Source organism: Schistocerca gregaria, chromosome 5, assembly GCF_023897955.1.
Source record: "Schistocerca gregaria isolate iqSchGreg1 chromosome 5, iqSchGreg1.2, whole genome shotgun sequence".
NCBI lineage: Eukaryota > Metazoa > Arthropoda > Insecta > Orthoptera > Acrididae > Schistocerca > Schistocerca gregaria.
Window position 1 is genome coordinate 70,572,951 of NC_064924.1, and position 15,651 is coordinate 70,588,601.

The 15,651-nt window shown below is 42.6% G+C and overlaps 1 long non-coding RNA gene and 1 other non-coding gene across 2 annotated transcripts in view; both read left to right on the plus strand.

Annotated features, from left to right (window-relative positions):
• Positions 1-15,651, plus strand: part of LOC126271851 (uncharacterized) — a 296,434-nt gene that overhangs the window by 81,383 nt on the left and 199,400 nt on the right. The window lies entirely within an intron of this gene.
• Trnas-cga (transfer RNA serine (anticodon CGA)) lies at positions 5,559-5,633 on the plus strand. Its single transcript has one exon. It is a non-coding gene; the product is annotated as a tRNA-Ser (tRNA).

The window sequence follows — 15,651 nt, forward strand, 5'->3', positions numbered from 1 at the left end:
TCAGTGACCGTGCTGTCTCTGTGTAGATTGGCGAAGGTGCGTGATCTATCTGAATTTCACCGACGATAGACTGTGATGGCGCGAGCATTTCGGAAACTTCACGTCTTGTCGGGTGTTCCATAAATGCTGGGGTGAGTGTTTTCAAGACGTGGCGTAACCAAGGTGAAACTACGTTCAGACGTCTCAATGGAGAGAAGTCTTCCGAAGTAAGAGTGATTTCAGGTGTGCCGCAGGGGAGTGTCGTAGGACCGTTGCTATTCACAATATACATAAATAACCTTCTGGATGACATCGGAAGTTCACTGAGGTTTTCTGCGGATGATGCTATGGTATATCGAGAGGTTGTATCAATGGAAAATTGTACTGAAATGCAGGAGGATCTGCAGCGAATTGACGCATGGTGCAGGGAATGGCAATTGAATATCAATGTAGAGAAGTGTAATGTGCTGCGAATACATAGAAAGAAAGATCCCTTATCACTTAGCTACAATATAGCTGGTCAGCAACTGGAAGCAGTTAATTCCATAAATTATCTGGAAGTACGCATGAGGAGTGATTTCAATGGAATGATCATATAAAGTTGATCGTCGGTAAATCAGATGCCAGACTGAGGTTCATTGGAAGAATCCGAAAACAAAGGAAGTAGGTTACAGCACGTTGTTCGCCCACAGCTTGCATACTGCTCAGCAGTGTGGGACCAGTGCCATATAGGGTTGATAGAGAAGATCCAACGGAGAGCAGAGCGCTTCGTTACAGGATCATTTAGTAATCGCGAAAGCGTCACGGAGATGATAGATAAACTCCAGTGGAAGACTCTGCAGGAGAGACGCTCAGTAGCTCGGTACGGGCTTTTGTTGAAGTTTCGAGAACTACCTTCACCGAGGAGTCAAGCAATTATTGCTCCCTCCTACTTATATCTCGCGAAGACACCATGAGGATAAAATCAGAGAGATTAGAGCCCACACAGAGACATACCGACAATCCTTCTTACCGCGAACAATACGAGACTGGAATAGAAGGGATAACCGATAGAGGCACTCAAGGTACCCTCCGCCACACACCGCCAGGTGGCTTGCGGAGTATGGATGTAGATGTAGAGAAGTAGATTACAGTTGCCGGACGTCATAGGCTGGCCAGACTGGTAAAACAGGACAGGGGGCGAACTGTGGCGGAACTTTAATGCCGGGCAGAGTACAAGTGTGTCTGAACACACAGTGCACCGAATACTTAACGATGGGCCTCCGCAATCGATGACCCATGCATTTGTCCATGTAAACACCACGACATCGGTAAACGCAGTTGAAATTGGCACGTGACCATCGGCTCTGTAAGTTGGCGCAGTGGCAGAGCGTCTGATAAGCCCCGATACCTTCTCCATCATGCCGATGGGAGGGCGCTGTTCCAGAGAAACAGCTCCTTGATACTACGGGACGGAGACGAGCTGGTGGCGTTTATCTTCTAGAGTACACTCACACGGGCATCCATGGCTCGAGTGGAGCTTTACAAGGCGCCATGATGGACAAGGAGTATCGTCCAGTGGTTGCAGACTACGTACATTCGTTCGTCACGATCATTTTTCCCGACGACATTGACATTGTGAATTTTAAAATTGGCCAACCTTTTTATGGAAGATTTTGAAGAGAGAGCGCTTGAATCAGCTGCCCTGAACCCAACAGTTTTTTTGGCGGTATGTGGATGACACTTTCATAGTGTGGCCTCATGGAGAAAATAAATTAATGCAGTTTCTACATCATCTCAACTCCATTCATAGCAACATCCGGTTTACCATGGCGAGTCCTAATCGATGTGCTGCCCTCGCCAACTCGCCAAATCTGAACTCGATCAAACACATCTGGGATGTTTATGCTCTTCACGGGTATGCTGCCGGATATGATCGTCTTCGCTACACGATATTTCGGCGATCCATCTGGCCGCCATCTGCTTCAAGCTCAACGGATATACAGATCATCAAATTAATCGTGCTTTTCAGTTTGGACCATCAAGTGAACCAGCGCCGGGTACCGGTAGATTAATTGCTTTTCTACCCTTTGCTGGAAGTATTTCTTCAAACATTTCTAGAATACGCAGGAAAAATGTTCTTTGGCCAAGACTAGAGCCCTGTTTGGATCTGTTAAAGATGATTTGGGACTGAGAAAGACTGGAGTTTATAAAATTACCCGTCATTGTGGAAGGGCATACTTTGGACAGGCTATTCACACTGTTCATGACCGATGTGTGGAACATCAGCGTCACATTGCTCCAGCCTGAAAAATCTGTCGTTGCCAAACATTCTGAATGAAGGGCATAACGTGTCGTTTAAAGAGACGCAAATTATTGCACCGGCTTCTCGTTACTGGGAATGTGTGCTCAAAGAGTCTATCGAAATACGATTACCTAACGACACTACAACAGAGATAATGATTTTCCTTTAAACAAGATATGGAACCGTATTTTATCTGATATAAAACAACGGCCTGGTTTCCAACCCACTAAATCTTAATCTGCGATTTATCAGTTTCGCGCTGCAATTCTTCGCTTCGTAGGAGGCAGTTACTCCGCTTCTTGCGCAGCTGCAGTGGCCTGGACCCGCGGTTTAAAGGAGCCGCCGTTTCTAATGTTCATTCAGTTCCAGCGTGATTGTGTACTCTGCGATCGCACCTGAAGATGGCGTGTATCCGGCAGCGTACCCGTGAAGAGGCCGCGAAAATCTACGGAATCACATCTGGGACATGACTGAATGTGTCGTCAGAGCGTGTCGCCCTGATCCCGGAATTTACGGGAATTAGGTGACCTGTGTGTGCAGATGTGGTGCTAACTCCCTGGAACGACCTACCAAGGCGTCATTGCTTCCCTGCGAAGACGTGTCGCCGCTGTTATCTGTGGCAAAGGTGGACACACCGGCTGTTAGGCAGGTGGTCATAATGCTCCGGCTGATCAGTGCACTTCCAAATGCTGTCTTGACAATCATTATCTCTTTCGTGCATTCTCCAACGCGGACGTCTTTGACGTTCAAAGCAAAGGTATAACTTGTGACAGGGAAATACTGTCACGTGGTACTCAAGTCAGAATCCGAAAGTAAGGTCGTAAATGAAGTACAACACTTAGCACTGAAGGTTTATTACAAACACCGATGTACAGCAGAACATAACTGAACCGATAGATGGAGAGTGCTGCTATTTATACAGACACCGAATACTCCGTAATGTACAAACAGAAGAATCTTCGAGATATAATAAACACTAATTAACAAATAATTCTGGTCAAGTCTGAAATATCAGTCCGCAGGACTGCAACCAGTGATGATAATATTGCTACGCCACACTGCACGCACCACACCTCCCAGTAACATTAATGCAGCGTTTTTCCCTCATGATGTGAGCGTCAAACTTGCATCTTCCTAATCGTTGGCTCCAGGATGACGGTTACAGCGACCACTAACTGACGTTTACTGTTCACTTTAGCGATTTTAAAATCTTACGTTCCTGCCAAGTGTGAGATTCGTAGTGTAATACGTAGCGTGATTCTGAATGTAAAATTGTCCGATTTACTGAAATGTAGAGAAAGATAACCGAAGTTTATGACAATGTGATGAATGAAGGGTCAATCTGTGATACAATCAAGCCAGATACACATGCTCAAGTCTCCGATATGAATGGCTATCGACAATTTCACATGTAAGTAGAAAAGTTCATATGCCCCTGCCGCAATGCTATAGCAGGCCGTAAAAAGTCGTGAGCGAGATTTTCATATTCTCTCGCTCGCTATGCGCGCATAAGTTAGCAGTGTTTTTACATAAGTGTAATGAACACAACAGATACACATAACAGAGACTTGAGTCATCTCCTTCACTGTTTACAACAGTGCCAACACTGCGTTAACTTTTCGATTTAGCCACTGTAGAAATCACGTAATTTTGAGGCGAAGAACTCGTCGAGCCATGTTAAAGAGCATGTTCATCCGGAAATGGAACACCGTGAAAGTTGTTCGATAGAGAGCAGGAATGTGAAAATCTGAGGGCGCAAGGTTCGGTGAATAAGGCTGGTGCGAAATGACTTCCCAACCCAGCTACTGTGTAGTGTTTTTTTGTCAGTCTGCCAGAATGTGGGAAGGCATTATCATGGAGTGGCATTTCACGCGATTTTCTTGGTCGTTGCTCTTGGATTTCTCCTGCAGCATCAGTTTTCCTAAGGACGGTTGGGCTTGAAACTTTTCCCTGCTTTGGGCTATCCGAAACATACAGGAGGCGGCGTGGATTGGCCTCCCTATTCGCCAGACATGAACCCCTGTGACAGTTGTAACTACTGTAATTTCGAAAGTTTGTCCGCCTGAAAATGTGCTGTTGTCCCAAGCATATTGCAACAAACGGTGTATTTCTATCGCTGCTCGTTTAGTTTTTATTGCCGTTTCAAATACACCGGTCATTTTTGAAACACCCTGTATTTACATCCACAGGACGCCAGTGCAGAATAAAGGTAGCAATAAAACGAATTGGGAGCGCGAGAATTTCTTAAAATTGCCTTAATAATAGTCTATCTGCCTCCATCCACATTAGAACCGAAAACAAACCAGACCTCCCTTGCAGTAGCATACACCTTTCACTACGCCAGCAGACAACCCAAGCAAACAGACCTCTATTATTACCCCAGACTTGAATAAGCCGGCAAGTTCGCAGTGAAAATGGCAAACTGATCTGCAGTCTCTGTTTCATAGAGCTTTCTGGTCTCAAAAACAAGAATTTTCTACCTTTATGTCACCGCTTATGTGACAATCATTCGGGATGTTTATCGAAATAACAAAATACTGCTATTAAGCGAGTAAATTTAGTAGGATAATTCTGCACCACCCCAGGAAATAAACAGCTACATAGCTGCCAAACGTATTCTACAATGTTTCGTATTCTCGATTAGACTCACCACAGCCCGGAAACGTTCATTAGCCGAAGTGTTTCTTAAGCACTTCTAAAACGCGGTGGCATTACCACGTGTATAGGCAAATGGATTTTATTTGCATTCCTGTAAAACGTAATTTAGATGGAAAGCATATCTACGAGTAATATGCTGATGTATCGACTGCAACTAGAACATTTCCAATAAAGATAAGGGGAATTATTTATGCAATTCTCATCTTCAGTACTGTCTTCGCTGAAACTTCCTGGCAGATTAAAACTGTGTGCCGGGCCGAGACTCGAACTCGGAAACTTTGCTTTTCGCGGGCAAGTGCTCTACCAACTGAGCTACCCAAGCACGACTCACGCCCCGTCCTCACAGCTTTACTTCTGCCAGTACCTCGTCTCCTACCTTAGAAACTTTACAGAAGCTCTCTGCTATCCTTGCAGAACTAGCACTCCTGAAAGAAAGGATATTGCGGAGACATGGCTTAGTCACAGCCTGGGGGATATTTTCAGAATGAGATTTTCACTCTGCAGCGGAGTGTGCGCTGTTATGAAACTTCCCGGCAGATTAAAACTGTGTGCCGGCCCGAGACTCGAACTCGGGACCTTTGCCTTTCGCGGGCAAGTGCTCTACCAACTGAGCTACCCAAGCTCGGGGCTTGAGTCGTGCTTGGGTAGCTCAGTTGGTAGAGCACTTGCCCGCGAAAGGCAAAGGTCCCGAGTTCGAGTCTCGGCCCGGCACACAGTTCTAATCTGCCAGGAAGTTTCATAACAGCGCACACTCCGCTGCAGAGTGAAAATATCATTCTGTAAACTGTCGTAGTTATTTTCGTTGTTAGAATTTCGTCACCTAAATCGGTAAACATGGAAGACTACCTCACTTTTTTCACCATCTAACTGTCTACCCAGCCCTTAAAACCAGTTTCGTTAATTCGTAACGATCTGGGGTATTTCGTCTTACCAAAACAGATAAGCTGAAATTCATTTAGCCGGCCGGGGTGACCGAGCGGTTCTAGGCGCTACAGTCTGGAACCGCGCGACCGCTACGGTCGCAGGTTCGAGTGCTGCCTCGGGCATGGATGTGTGTGACGTTCTTAGGTTAGTTAGGTTTAAGTAGCTCTAAGTTCTAGGGGACTGATGACCTCAGAAGTTAAGTCCCATAGAGCTCAGAGCCATTGGATCCATATTTTGAAATTCATTTTCATTAGTACAGTTCATACTAATTAGCGTTTCTTCTTTCCTTTATAACTTATATTTACGTGTTGTGCTTAACACACTGATCAGCATTAATATAGGCACACACATGACTGAAAAGTCTGAGAAAATTCGGATTGTTTGTCAATTTCACGCCTGTGCATAGTATGTTGGTAGCACTTCGTCGCCTTGCCTGTTATGCTGAGTAGCAGACTTTAAAGCTGTGCCGATGAGCATAACAAAAAGGCGAGGCGTCTCGCTCGTTTTGTCCACGAATTTACATGTAGATGCAGGAGGACGCATTCACCTCTCCCCGTTGGTTATTACATCGTCATTCTTTCTTGTTCTTTTTATTGCGCCCTCATCGACTCTTCTTCACTTGCAGGGGACCACGTCGCTACGCCCTCGGTACTGTCCTGATGGTCTTTGAAGGCGTGGAGCTTTTGTGGAGATGTTGCTTGGACGCGTCCAGTAGCCACATTACGACTGTCACCTGTGTGAGGCAACGCCCGAGTTTGCGTCCACCGGCGAGAGGCTTCCGCGACACCCGCTGACCCACATACCTGCCTCTCTCTGATGCTGTACTTGCAGGCTGCCGCTTCGGATCGCGCAACATCCTCCACTCGACCTGGCCGGGGACTGGCGAACGGTATCCAGTCGTTTAGGCGCGGTTAACACTGAGACGATACTGTGTGGGGCACAACAGGTTGCAATGAGGGTTGGGCGACGCGATTCTTACAGTGCGACGCTGGTGTTCCCACTGGGATGCCCTATATGCGATACGATACGCAATGCGCCCCATCACACGACATGCAACGAGACTGTACGGTTCACGTTTCTGTTCCAGATTCAGTTGCGATCGTGAGCTCTTGCGAAGAGGAAACTATTGCAGTTTATTGCAGTAATGGCCATTAAAATTAGTACACAAAGAAGAAATGCAGATGATAAACGGGTATTAATTGGACAAATATATTATATTGACCTGACATGTGATTACATTTTCACGCAATTTGGGTGCATAGATCATGAGAAATCAGTACCCATAACAACAACCTCTGGCCGTAATAACGGCCTTGATACGCCTGGGCATTGAGACAAACAGAGCTTGGGTGGCGTGTACAGTTACAGCTGCCCATGAAGCTTCAAAACGATACCACAGTTCATCAAGAGTAGTGACTGACATATTGTGACGAGCCAGTTGCTCGGCCACCATTGACCAGCCGTTTTCAATTGGTGAGAAATCTGGAGATGTGCTGGCCAGGGCAGCAGTCGAACATTTTTTGTATCCAGAAAGGCCCATACAGGACCTGCAACATGCGACCGTGCATTATCCTGCTGAAATGGAGGGTTTAGCAGGGATCGAATGAAGGGTAGAGCCACAGGTCGTAACAGATGTGAAATGTAACGTCCACTGTTCAAAGAGCCGTCAGTGCGAACAAAACGTGACAGAGACGTGTAACCAATGGCACCCCATACCATCATGCCGGGTGATACGCCAGTATGGTGATGACGAATACACGCTTCCAGTATGCGTTCACCGCGATGTCGCCAAAAAACGGATGCGACCGTCATGATGCTGTAAACAGAACCTGGATTCATCCGAAAAAATGACGTTTTGTCATTCGTGCACCCAGGTTCGTCATTGAGTACACCATCGCAGGCGCTCCTGTCTGTGATGCAGCATCAACGATAACCGCAGCCACGGTCTCCGAGCTGAGAGTCCATGCTGCTGCAAACTTCGTCGAACTGTTCGTGCAGATGGTTGTTGTCTTGCAAACGTCTTCATCTGTTGACTCGGGGATCTAGACGTGGGTGCACGATCCGTTACAACCATGCGGATAAGTTGCCTATCATCTCGACTCTTTGTAATACAAGGCCGTTGGGATCCAGCAAGGCATTCCGTATTACTCTCCTTAACCCACCGATTCCATATTCTGCTAAAAGTCATTCGATTTCGACCAACGCGAGCAGCAATGTCGCGATACGATAAACCGCAATCGCTATAGGCTACAAACCGACCTTTATCAAAGTCGGAAACGTGATGGTACGCATTTCTCCTACTTACACGAGGCATCATAACAACGTTTCACCAGGCAACGCCGGTCAACTGCTGTTTGTGTATAAGAAATCGGTTGGATACTTTCCTCATGTCCGCACTTTGTAGGTGTCGGCACGGGCGATATCCTTGTGTGAATGCTCTGAAAAGCAAATCATTTGCATATCTTAGCATCTTCTTCCTGTAGGTTAAATTTCGCGTATTACAATGAGCAGTGGTGTATTTACAGCTCAAAAAACTGAAAAAAGGAAGAACTCGTTGCACTCGTACAGTGCTACAGATAGCAAACACAGTTTGGCTGTGGTTTCTCGTAAGGCCTCTCAACACCAAAACTTCCAGGAATTGTATAGAATCAATCCAGATATTTTCCACTTTTTGGGCAACTCGTTTCAACTGTTCCGACTAAGGACGCAGCCACGATTCTGCCAGGGGGTAGATTCATTTTCATTTATTCTGACAATTTCCATGAAAAATGATAAACTATTTTATTCGAAAATGATCTCGGAGTTTTCACCAAGAAGAGATAATCTCGTTACTTAGGAGTGCTGTACTTTGGAGCATGCCTGCTTCTGAGTGATTTTCCAATCTCCCTTCACCCTCCTAGCTCACTTTACACATTTTTTAAGTGTTGATTTGAGCTGAGTTAGTGCTCGGGTATGCACGAGCCCAAATTTTGTGGGACATCGTGATTATTAGCGACAGAGCTTTTGGAATAAAGAGGTCTCCGTTCGCCAGAGAAGCTGTTACCCCCTCAATTTTTGTTTCTGTATGAAATTCAGCCCAACTTTACCACCTATTCTATTAAATTCTACGTATTGCCAAAACTATGCCCCCTGAAACAGTTATCCAACTTAAACTCGTTGTTCCTGGTCTATATTAACGACATAGGAGACAATCTGAGTAGCCGTCTTAGATTGTTTGCAGATGATGCTGTCATTTACAGTCTTGTAACGTCATCAGATGATCAAAACGACTTGACCACGAATAAGGAAAAGTGTGAAATTATTCACATCAGCACTAAAAGAAATCAGTTACATTCCGATTACGCGATAAGTCACACAAATCTGAATGCTGTAAATTCAAGTAAATACTTAGGGATTACAATTACAAATAACCTAAATTGGAACGATCACATGGATAATATTGTGGGTAGAGCAAACCAAAGACTACGATTCATTGGTAGAACACTTGGAAGGTGCAACAGGTCTAGACCGCTTACACAACGCTTGTCCGCCCTATTCCGGAGTATTGCTGTGCGGTGTGGGATCCGCATCAGGTGGGACTGACGGATGACATCGAAAAAGTACAAAGAACGGCTGCTCGTTTTGTATTATCGCGAAATAGGTGACATAGTGTCACAGACATGATACGTGAATTGGAGTGGCAATCATTAAAACAAAGGCGTTTTTCGTTGCGACAGGATCTTATCATGAAATTTCAATCATCAGTTTTCTCCTCCGATTGCGAAAACATTCTGCTGACACCCACCTGCATAGGGAGAAATGATCATCATGATAAAATAAGAGAAATCGGGGCTTGCACAGAAAAATTTAAGTGCTCGGTTTTACCCCGTGCCGTTAGAGAGTGGAACGGTAGAGAGACAACGTGAAGGTGGTTCATTGAACCCTCTGCCAGGCACTTTATTGTGAATAGCAGAGTAATCACGTAAATGTAGATGCTAACCTTTGGCAAAACAGAACCTTATTTGAACAGAACTGTAACTGATCTGAATGCTAATTGTCTTACATTAAATGCGCATTTGAAGTAAAACAGTTATCTGGCCCTAATCAAAATTTCCACGTACCTCGCGGCTTCACAACATTGTTGCAGATTTCTCGAAAGCACAACAGCAGACAGCAAGCAGGAGGCGGCTAAGCTAGGTTTCTATTTCAAAATAAAATTTCTAAACTATGTTCAAACTCTGAGACGTAATAATGAGTAATGATAAACAGTGAGGTGGGGAGAATAACTATTCCTATGAAATGATATTCCAAGGCAATGATTTTAGAATGAAGTATGTATTCAAACGGACAGAGTAAATATTCGCGTGATCTTCTGTCATAGCACTGGTCTGAACAAATTATACTTAACAATTATATTAAAAGAGTACAATAATAACAGCGAATCTCTATAAAAATCAAACCGCTTAATCAGTTAATATCTTAATGCATGTCTCGTGGAAGTGGAGTGGTCTTCCTCTCAGTTATGAGTAAGTTAACTAGCTGACAATAATCATTCCTAGCTGCATAGTGCTGCAGTATTATTTCAAACTTCTTCTCTTCAAAAATAATCACATTTTTCAAAATTTGTGTCCTTTCCAGTTTCTAATATATACATCCTATTCATCCTTGCTGTCCTTTACAATCAATCTTTCTTCATCTAACAGATGCAATCACAAGTCCACACAGCACTACTATATACGTCCATCACCTACCACACTTCAACTAAGAATGTATCAGACTGCGCAGAGGCAGAAGTGCCAAGACAAGACAAAGGATTCTTTAACAGTAACATAACTTGCTGTCTCTCTGACGTGCACATCGATAACATACAAGAACCAAAATGACATTACCACCTTACGAAGCTAAAATAATTTTTTGTGATGAAAGTGCAAAAGGTCTGCAATTACTGAACCGTACACTTTCCTAAATTTCGTCACTTCATTATGGGTCTGTCATTTCTAGCAGTGTAGAAAGATAGTTTTCTGTTTTAAAGAACGTCCTTGCAGACAAACTTATTAGCTTTAATGAAGAAAATTTGGTATATTCTTCAGTTATCGTGTGGCTCCTAGTGCAAGGCCTCTCCGTAGAGATGCTTGGCTGCGTTGCAGCTCCTTTCATTTAATCAGTGCGGTTGCATCTTTATAAGGGGACCTGGATGTGAACGGGCTGGATTTTTATACCACGCACTCAGTGCACATTACCCTTGATCTACAGTGCGGAGGAAGCTGTGGTTTTTTACGAACAGTGAACGACATTAATTCAAGCTGTAAAAGGAAATTTATTTAAATATCTATTGTAGTTTAAGAATTACAGTATTTTGCCTAATAGATGTTTTTATAACACACATTCGCATTCTGGTACCATTTCCTGGTCCATCATCAGTCTAATAGCATTCAAACTGTGGCAGGCTCCTGTCAACATTCATAGGAACACATTATGCCTCTCGTTTTCTATTTTGGAGTATATCTGAGGATATAGAAAAAACCCTTATTATACCACGTTACTATTTTGTCTAAAAATACCGCTAAAATTATATACAGAATGACAAACATAGATCATTCCCGCGATGTATTAGGCATAATACAAAGATACTATCCCATTCTTCACTTGAGAGAAATTTGGCGAACATGGTTAAAACCATTGTGAAGTTATAAGTACCTAATGTTCTGAAAATATACTTTCGAGAAAATGAGAAAAGAATGTTCAGTGTTTTTGACTCACTGTAAGCCTGTTTCAGAACATTCCAGCAGCTAACCTTCTGGCCAGCTGCTTCTTTATCCTCTGTAGACTTCTTCAGGAGCCTTTTCCTTTCTCTGGACTCTTTATTGGTGGCTTTCACAGTCCTTTCAGCTTCAACTGGTCGTTGACTATCTATGGCAGTCAGAGCAGCTATCATGTTTTTTCCTGGCGGGATGCCTAATTTGTCCATTACTTTTGTCCTGCTGATTACACCATCATTGAAACAGATGACAGCATCCATCACACCCATTTTGAGTGCTGTCCATCCAACAAACACTGTTTTTGATACTCGTTGCCACACGCAGCTGTTGAAATTCTCATTAGGGTTTTGTGTACGGCCATGTAGACGTTTGCTAAGTAATTTTGTATCCGCAAGGTGCCTGTGTATTGGCTTTATTGTTTCCGTGACTGTGGCAGGCAACAAATGTTTATGGTGATATTCGTTGCCTGTCGCATGAGCGTGGCTGGTTTGTAGACATTTGTTCAAAGAGCGTTTAAGACCAAATCAAATGAAAAGTAGATAAATACATTTTTTGAAACGCGATAAAATTGTCTTTCAGATGATGACAAAAACGTTATCGAAAGTTCGTCATTTCATATTCAGGTCCCCTTACAGGAATTGGAATCTGTCAGGAAAGAAAGTTATTCGGAAAGAATTGGCTGTGGACTACAGCAAGGGATCAACAGCGGCATCTGCTTGAACTGAAAACGAGAAACTACAGAAAAAAATTTTCAAGGTTGCCAGAGGATGGATTCAAACCACCTCTCCTCCCGAATCCAGGGACTGCTAGCTCAGCGGCTCAGCACGCAGAGCTACCACAACAGAGCGGAGAATTTGGAAAAACTGGTTTTTGTACATTGTTTTAAAGTAAAATCAAATGCATCACAACAAAAGTCTGAATTCCGGCGTTGCATGTTTTTCCTTTAATTGTGCGTATTTACTCATTTGATAGCGCATAAATGCATCCATGTTTTAAGATATAATTTGGTATGGAATTGCTGGATTTAGTCAGCCTATTACAAGAGCGTAAATAGATTTTGCGCGAAAGTGGGAGAGAGGAATGCAGGGCACAATCAACAGTTCAAGCGGCCCGCTGAAAAAATCTTTTAGAAACAAACGAATTGTAGAATGTGCTGTCGTCACACATCCCTTCGGATCTCCACAAACCCCTCCCCATCGTTCTGTATCGAAACTAGTTTTCATAATTGAGTAATGCCAGATTGGACGATATTTTGCCGTTTGGGCTACTAATGATGTGTAGATAATTTACATCTATTATTGGGTTGATTATGAATAGTGCGTATCCCATTTTCGTCGTATGACTGAAAATATCTTTAAATTTTACTACAGGGCAACTAGGTTGTGGGTAATTTCATTTAAGCGATAGGGGAGGACAGATATGTCTGGACCCCTTTGACTACATCCTTGCTTTGACCAAAAAAGGTCTCAAATTTTCGACTTTCCATTTCTCTTGCTGAGAAGCTACTCATTTGAATAAGGTAAAGTGTGTGAACGACGTTAAAAGTGCCACCACGAAAAATTCGTAAGTTACAAATTGAAACGTCCCCTTAGAACAATTTATACACGACTGTACTTAAACTGACACACAATAGTTTTTAGCGCAACGCAATCTGACTTCCAAAAATCCCTACGAAAGAATGGCCCTGACTAACATTAACCTATGCGTTTCGCAAATCACTTACCTCACAAAAATCTTCGTTACTCAAGCTACTGTAATACAGCGAGCGCCACTACTGCCAGCTAAATAAAAGATTCAAACTACTGAAGGTACTAACAACTGATAGGCATAGTTAGCAAATGAAAGATTTTAATAGAGAACAAACAATGTATTTACCTCACTAGTCATAATATATACAGCAGTTCATGACACCAATTCTTACAAATTTCAAAACTCCGCCATCTCTCTCCCCACGTCCACCACTGCTGGCGGCTCACCTCCAACTGCGCAACGCTACGCGCTGTTAGCATCCAGCTGCCGCTGCCCAACGCTACAATGGCAGACAACAATGCAAACCAGCCACAGACTGCACACGGCACAGCCAGTGTTTTTCATACAGAGCGCTACGTGGCGGCGGTGTTACCAATAAAAAACCTAAACAGCCTACTTACATAGCCCCCATGCTCCCCACAAAAAATTTACAAATTGTTTTGGGCAGTGGCCAATACAGATTTGATAAAATTTTTCATAATTACTATAACAAAGATATCAAATGCACACACTTATTGATACAATGTTGGTCAGAAGCTAAAATTCTCTCACAGTCCATAAAGACAGTCCTGATCGTTCATCATAGTAAAATTGCAGTGTTTTTTTTTTTTTTTCAAAGTCTGAGCAATAAAAGAAATTGCACTTGGAAGTAGTGGATTTCTAAGCAGTCTTGAAGAAGTAGTGTTGTCCTTCCAACGAAAGACAGTGCTGACTCTTGACATGCAGACAGGTAATGGGCCACAACAGAGCAAACCCACAGCAGAGTCAGTCGAAGTTTTGAAGAATATTGGTAGGTAGGTCATCACAGAGTAGACCTCTTGTAGTCCTGGTAGAGATTACGGTATTGGTGGGCCACCAGAGGTGCAGACCCACTGTTGACCTTGTAGAAATAACGGTATTGGTTTGTCATCAAAGGTGTAGACCCACTGTAGCCCTTGTAGAGATGGCCAGCAGCCATCTGTTTGACTTTGCAGGCGCACAATCACCATTGAAGAGTCTTGCGGATAATATAGCAAGTCCATAACCACCACTTTTGCACTCACAAAAATAGTTTTTGAAATGTCCTTAGAACCAGCAATGCTGTTATCCAGTCCCTTACTGAATTATTAACACACGTGCAAACACTATCAGTCCCTACTTCTCACATATTGTACATATACTATGACCAACAGAAACGTATGCAGTGAAATGTAATTTACAAGTTACTTAATTTGATGAACTGGTGTCAATTACAATTTTATAACATAAAAATACAATAACAAAGGTACAAAATACATCATTAAAGAACATTACAATACAGATAACATTAGCAGTAGTACAGGCTTTACAAAAGAATCGAAATAGCAAATACATCAGTGTTACAAAATTACGACATAAGTACATACATAAAAGATCAGAATAACTTTTGAAACATCAACTTCACACATGAGCATTAAAACAAAACACAATAAATAATGTCTGAACATATTTACAAAGAAAGTATCATAGTATTTGAAAAATTCTACAACATAAATATTATTAGCTAAACACATAAAGACAGGAAAAAGACAAATACACAAGGGTACATAAACACATAGAGGGATAATACGAAAGGAAAGGTCAGGGTTTGTTTCACTGCAGTATTTTGCAAACAAAACTTTCTTTACTTCTCGGAGATCTCCCTTCGTTCTTCATTATTTCCAAAAAGTCCTATCTATACCTGCTTTCTGTACTTTTCTCATCCTCTTTCAAAAATAGTTTTTCTCCACTATACACTACTTTTTTTGGCCAAATCATTTTCATATAGCTTCTCAATGCTTCTCTTCCAATTCATCATAGTTAGTTTCTTATATAGTCTACCCCCTCTTAAGCTAACTTAAAATCTACTGAGCTCAGATGCTAAACTAAGAGACGACGCAATGCAGCAGCACAAAACGATTAACACAAACAGCAATGAATAAAAAATGCAAGTAAGCATAGCAAGCAGCAATAAATGTAATAACTTATACCTAAACATGACAAAGCTCAAGCAGAAAAAATGTTACACTAAAGACAAGAATGCAGATAAGGACAATGTCTATTCACGTCTTAATGTCTATGCAATTAAAGTGGTGCACCACAAAAACTAATGCTACAACAAATTACCAAGTACTTGAAAAGAAAATTATATATACAGTTACTGTTATTAGTCGCTTCTTATTGCTCTTTCCATTCCAAGAGCTCCTTTTTTGAAGAATGTGGATCATGAAATAATTATTTAATAGATCTGTTGACAGAAAGTATTCACATTAGCAAATGCATTTAATTTTATTTTATAAAGCCAATGCTGCAACACAGCTG